A 6,326-nucleotide genomic window follows, 5' to 3' on the forward strand; every position below is an offset into this window, starting at 1 on the left:
GAAAAACAAGGAGACAGCAGCGAGGTGTCAGGCCAGGCTGGTGTATGAGGTGGTGCAGGAGTACCCAGGGAGCTGAAAAGGTGAGCAGCAAGTGAGCCAAGCACAGGGGTGGCACAAGCAGCCACCCTGGAGTGTCAATTCCACACCAGCCTCCTGTGCCATGTGGGGGGACAACAGAGACACCTCTGGCAAACCTGAACCTGGACTTTGAATTCCTCCCACAACCTGCAGCTCCCCCCTGCACACCCTGAGACCTTCCCCAAGTCCCAAACACCACGTTTTGGAATTGTGTTCACGTTGTGCTGCTGCAGCAAGATTTGGGGCTTGCTTTGACCCACATCCAGCAACAGCTTCAAGCCCCTCACCTGGCCAAAATGCCAGCCTGGAACCTGGGTGTAATTGTATATGTACTTGGACAGGAGATGTTTTATTTATTTATTTATTTATTTATTTATTTATTTTATTTGCTAATATAAAAACCCCTTTTCTGCTCAGAGACAGGATTCTGAGTACAAAGCGTTGTGTGCAGCCAGAGAGCACAGCATGTTCTTGGACAGCAATGTGCAGGTACACGACTCTGCTCTGAGGAGACTAATTCAGAGCTAGGATTTACCTTGGCATTATTCAGTGCCACCTCACACACAGATTTAACCCCAAGCCTGAGGTTTCCAGCTACATTTTTTGGAAGAGAAACTGCTTTAAAAATTACAATTAAAAACAATTTTATCCTTTTCCTTCTTATCTTCTTTTTTTCTTCTTTTTCTCCTGTTTTTCTGGGTAAATAACCATCCCTAGGTATGTTTGTTTTAGAGACCTTCTGACACATTTCAATGCTGATGTGGCAAATCCCAGGAGATTCAAAGTGAGTTTTTTTCCTGCAGAGACAGAGAGGGACTGTTGGCCCTTTGCTAAGTCCTCTTTGCAACAGTGGGTATGTGTTGGATGCCTGTACCCAGCAAGAGAAATTCACTCTGAGATTCATGTGGAGCAGAAGGGGCTTGAAGTGACATGGAAATAAAGAGATTTAACAAAATGCAGGTGGAGGTCTTGGCTGCTTTCTGCTGCTGCACAGGGGCAGAGGATGAGCAGTGGGGTGGGAGCTGTATTAGCCCAGGTGGGTGTTGAGCTCAGACAGTGAAGGTTCCTGTCTCCCCATCAGAACCATCTCCCCTCCACTGTTGTCTCACAGATCAGTGCCACCTTCCCTTTGGTGTCTGTGAGCTGGAGAGAGTCAAACAGGACAAAGGGAAAAAATGGCAAGTTAACTCTTTTTTTCCTGCATAAAATTTGGGGTGATGAAGGGAGAAGAAAAATCCATATTCTATGAATGAGTTCTTCTTCTCCAGAAAAATGTGCCACTTAGAGAGTGTAATTTTTCATGGAGCACAAGAAAAACCCTTTCAGCTTTTGGCTTTTACCTCATGGCTCCTGTGCCTGTATTTTGCAGACCCTCCATGTGCATCCAAAGATCTGACTCTGGACGTGGCTCACACTTTTTCCCTGCTGGCTCCTGGGTTCAGGCAGGTGAGAAAAAGGCATTGCACAGGTTTTAGCTGGAGGTGTGGGGCAGTAGGCAGAGGAGCCTTGGGAATGTGGAAGAGCCTCAACCAGGAAGGCCTGTCCTCAGCTGAGGTTTCTTCTTCTTTGTGGTTTGTTACTGAATGCTGAAAGTGCTCTGTTGTCCTCTACTCGTGCTCTGCAGCACTGGCATCCCCAAAATACCTTAAATTCTCTATCTGGGGCCATGGCCCAGGATTTCTCAAAGCTGGGAGCTGTGCTTGCTCCTGGCTTGTTAGGAGAGCCTTCCTGGGTTTTTTAAAGTTGGATTACAGTTTCCAGATGTTGAGTCAGGCAATGAGCATGAAGCCTGCTAAGCTCATCCATGGGAAGTGGGAAGAGTTCCCTTTTCAGAGCCAGTGATTGCCCCATCCCAGTCTGCTGGCACTGGAGCAAGGCAGGCTGCACTTCCCTGAACTGCTTCACCCCTCCTCAGCTGATTTGCCAAATTCTGATGAAGTTTCTTGCTAAGCTCCTGAGTCACGTAAGTTTGTGTCCAGCCAAACTTTCAAGAGAAGCATGAATTTTTCAGGACCTAAAGCCAATTTGGGGATGGGAAGGGGAGAACTCTCCTCCATCCAATGTGGATGCAGAGGGCCTGGAGGGAATAGGTCCCAGGGGTTTTTCCTTGCCCAGATGGAAATGCCCTTGGTCCAAGCTGTGCCTAGCCCTGGTCCTTCAGCCTGGGCACAGGGACACCACTCTGCAGGGTGAAGGATTAGGTAATTTCCTTCCCTTCTCCTCTGGAAGGTGTTTTGATTAGCATAACCATTGTGTTCCCAAATTAGCCTGTGTTCCTGCTTTGCCCTCAGGCTGGCTTTTCCTGTTACAAGCCTGCCCTGGCACAGGGATACAGCTTTCCACTGCAGCATCACAGCTCACATATGGGCAGATCCAGCCACACTCATTCCACCAGCTGCCCTTTCTGAGTAACCCTGGGCTGATGCTGGGTCTACAGAGAGCTGGTCCTACAGCCCTGCAGGCCAGCAGTGCATGGAAAACCCCAAACAACCCACAATTTTTTGTGAGGTTTGGGGGCACCATGGTATGTGCTGGATGGAGACCAGCAGCAGACAGGACACAGGTGCATCCCACTCCCTGTCATTGTGGCAGAGGGAAGGTTAATTTCTGGCGCATTTCAGGCTGAGGTGCACATCCCTGGTGCCTCAAGCCATCCCAAATGGGGTCTGAGGCTGTCCAGCACATCCTTGACCAGTCACTCACCTGTTCCCGCTTTCCTCCTGCCAGGAATTGTTCTCAGCTGAAACAATGCAAAGTTCTGGGAAAGAATTAACAAATTATAATACAAAAGAAAGAATACAAAATATTTTCCATGTGCCAACAAGACAGATACACACAGACAGAAAATAATCAAAATAATCAGAGCCCTGATTTAATGGCTCTTGAGTGCCACAGAGAGCAGGAGCTGCTTGTATGAAGTTACTGGTTGGGAGATCTCTTTGGTGTCAAGCCTTATCCACAGCAGATACGTCTGGGGGTCCAAAATCAGATAGTTTTAATGTTCCTTCATTGCTGGCTGAGCTTCAGGGGTGATGTAGCTTCACAACTCTCCCTCTGTGGAGATGAAGCTGTTGAAGTGAATCCTCCCAGAGAACAGGTTTAAATTCTCACACAAAACATCTCCAGTGAGGGATGGAGGAAGGGATGAAGCACGTGGATATTTCACCTTGCCCCATTACAAACCACATTTGTTATTCATGCCTTGAGATGGCCCAGAGCAACATTTCACCAATTTCAGAGGGGGTTCCACCTGAATGGGAGCTCAGTTATGGGAGGGAGGGCAGAAGCAAGGATGCCACAATGAGGCCAGTGGGCAACATGGGAAGTAGGTGGGGAGGAAAAACAGAAGTTCCCTTCTTAAACCCTTCATCAGCTGATTGAACTCCAAGCTCCTTACCAATCTACTTCTCTAACAACACTTCCATTCTCGGTGCACCCAAAGATGAACTCATTGAACTTTTGGCTTCTGGTGAGTGCCTGATTTGCACTCCTCCTGCCAGCATTTGAGGCACCTCACAGAGCAGAGCTGTCAGGGCAGGGGAACAGCAGGACAGAGATCTAAGGCACGAACACCAGGGGTGCTCCTGGAAAAGTGTTGTTTTACAAACACCCAGGGCAAAGCCCAGCTGCAGAGACACAGGGATTTAGTGTCTGCTGGGAACTGGGCTGTCCCACTGGGCTCTGGCTGCCAGCCCACTGACGTGGGGTCATCCTGCAGGTCCTGGTTCATATTTCATATTCCAGTGGTATTTTCCAATCCCATGTGGAGTTAGGTGGAAAAACAAGGAGGCCGTGCAGGAGGTACAGAAGCAAATCCAACTGTGGCACGGTGCATTTTCTAAGCCAGGCCTCAGCTGTGCCATGGCAGAAACAGGGGTGAGGAGGGATCCAGAAGCTCTTGCCACCACGTCCCTGCACTTTGCTCTGCTGCAGCATCCACCTCTAATTTCCATCCCTGGAGCAGAGCTGCTGCTTATTAAACCCAGACCAGGAAGGGCTTGGCAAGGCACGCAGGCTGGGAGGAACAGCCAGGGAGCCAGGGGGAGGCCAGACAGACTGATTCCTTCTTTTATGAAAAAGGGGAGGCTGCTTCCAGAGCCTTCAAAAAGATCAAGTGTGGATGTGGTGCTGCTTGGAGGATCAGCCTGGCCAGGAGACAACGCAGCATCACGTCCACAGAGCAGGCAGCAGCTCAGTCTGGAGCAAGGGGCTGCCCTGCTCTTGTTCCTACTGGATTTTTGGTGCATTTCTGCAGCAGGTGGGAGTGAGGGGGAGCAAGCACCTCTGCACCTCCATGAGGGCACCACCAAGGCCAGGCAGAGCTCCCTGCTCTCCTGGAAGAAAGCACAAGCTGTCCCTGTCCATATGCTTGGCCACAGCCTGGATGTGTATCTCACGGGGGCGGCACAAAGCCCTTGGTCACAGTCCTGGGTGGCTCCCCAGGTGGGATTTCATGGTCATCTCTGCACAACTGAGCACAGATGTGCTTCAGAAGGAGCTGGGCTGCAGGGGACCTCAGGGAGTCCTGTAGACCTTGTGGCAGCATTTGTTTGATGACTGCTGTGCAGAGCTAAAAATACCCCAGCTATGGTTAGGAGCTCAGGATAACTAATACACCCAGTGGAAAGATTTGGAGCTGTTCCAGGGCTAAACAACAGCTTCTTCACCAACAGCCAAAGGCTTGTGGATGCAAAAATAACTAGAAACTGAAAAACTTGGGCTGGAGCAAGCGATTTTCAAACTGAACCCAAAAAAAACTTTTCTAGTAGTGAAGACGACCGTGGAAAATTGTCAGCACTTTGGTTTTTTTAACAACAGGGTACACAGACCTCTGGATTTAGGCTGGATTCTGCCTCTGGGCAGGAGCTGGGAGAATTTAAGGAGAATTTAGTATTTAAGGAGAATGCCTTCACTATGAAGGTGAAATCAAATGACACTGATAATATGTTATGCCAGTGGTCTGGATGAACAGCATACGTGCAGAGGGAAGCACCACAATGGGAGGTATCCACTTGATGTCTTATAAAGTGAGGGGAAAGACCCAAGAATAGACCAATGGGGACTGTGGGTGCTGGGAAGAACTCTCTGGAATGAGACAGCTTCCAGCCACACAGGGGCTGGGGAACTGAGGGCAAGCAAGGGTTTCAGACATCAGTCTACAGACCCCAAACACAGCTGGGGAAGGAGCAGAGGGAGGGCAGAGCAGAGTGTCCATTTCAGGTCCCCTTGCAGAAGCTGTGTTATCATAACTAGCTGAAATGTTTCTCCATTAGCATATTTTTCCTGTTCTGCCACCACATCAGCCCTCATGAAACAGTCACTTATTCTCCCCTTGCCCTTGTGTCGAGATGTGCCAGGCTGCGGGCAGGAGCTGCTGCCCTCGCCAGCCTGGCCTCAATAGCACGGCTTGTTCTCCGTGCAGGGGGTGACAATCCAGTGGCAGCTGATGTAAATCCCAGGGACACCACTGAGAGCAGCCCCAGTGGCCACTCCCTGAGAAGGTCTGGCCACTGAAACACAATGATGCTGATGTGCCAGGCCAGGAGGCTGGAAGGTCCCCACAGCCCGTGCTGTGATGGTGAATTATCACTCCCTCACAGACACCTTTTAATAGATTCCTTTCTTACTCAACAGCCCGTGCAGAAGCTTGGTTTAAACATGGCCAAGGAGAATGCAGGATAGGGAAAGAGACAACTCTGAGCTTGGCTGAAAGTATAGAAGCATGGGAGACATATTCACACTCAAGACCAAACCTTTTGTCTGTTTTGGGGTAAAAAGTGTAGCCGATGTCACCCGTGTGTTACAGAGCGGGCAGCAAACCTCTGCCTTTTTGCCAGCCCTCACCCTCCTGCTCAGTTGGGTGTCAGGGTGTTGGTTTTGGACACATGCTCCTGGGCAGATGGGGCTGAGACGGTTCTCATATTTTTATTACAGGCTGGCAGGGCGCAGCATCTCCTGAAGATGCTCTGGCTCTTCTCCAATGGTTCATCCTGGCAGTTGCTTCTGACGTGAAGGGAGTCCCTTCTGACCCACTTCCAGATAGAAAACTCCCTCTGGTGCGAACAGGTTGATAAATCTTGCCATGGGAGGCCAGGAGACACACAGAAAGCAAGTGCCAAGAGGACAGCCGCCATCCTGCGTGGCACTGGCCATCGTGGCCATGGCTTTCTCCCTATCCTTGAACCTGCAAGCTGCAGGGTGACGGACCAGTCCAGCGCTGTTTAACCGCACAACATTTGCAAACGCAG

Source organism: Melospiza melodia, chromosome 3 (genome assembly GCF_035770615.1).
Source record: "Melospiza melodia melodia isolate bMelMel2 chromosome 3, bMelMel2.pri, whole genome shotgun sequence".
Taxonomy (NCBI): domain Eukaryota; kingdom Metazoa; phylum Chordata; class Aves; order Passeriformes; family Passerellidae; genus Melospiza; species Melospiza melodia.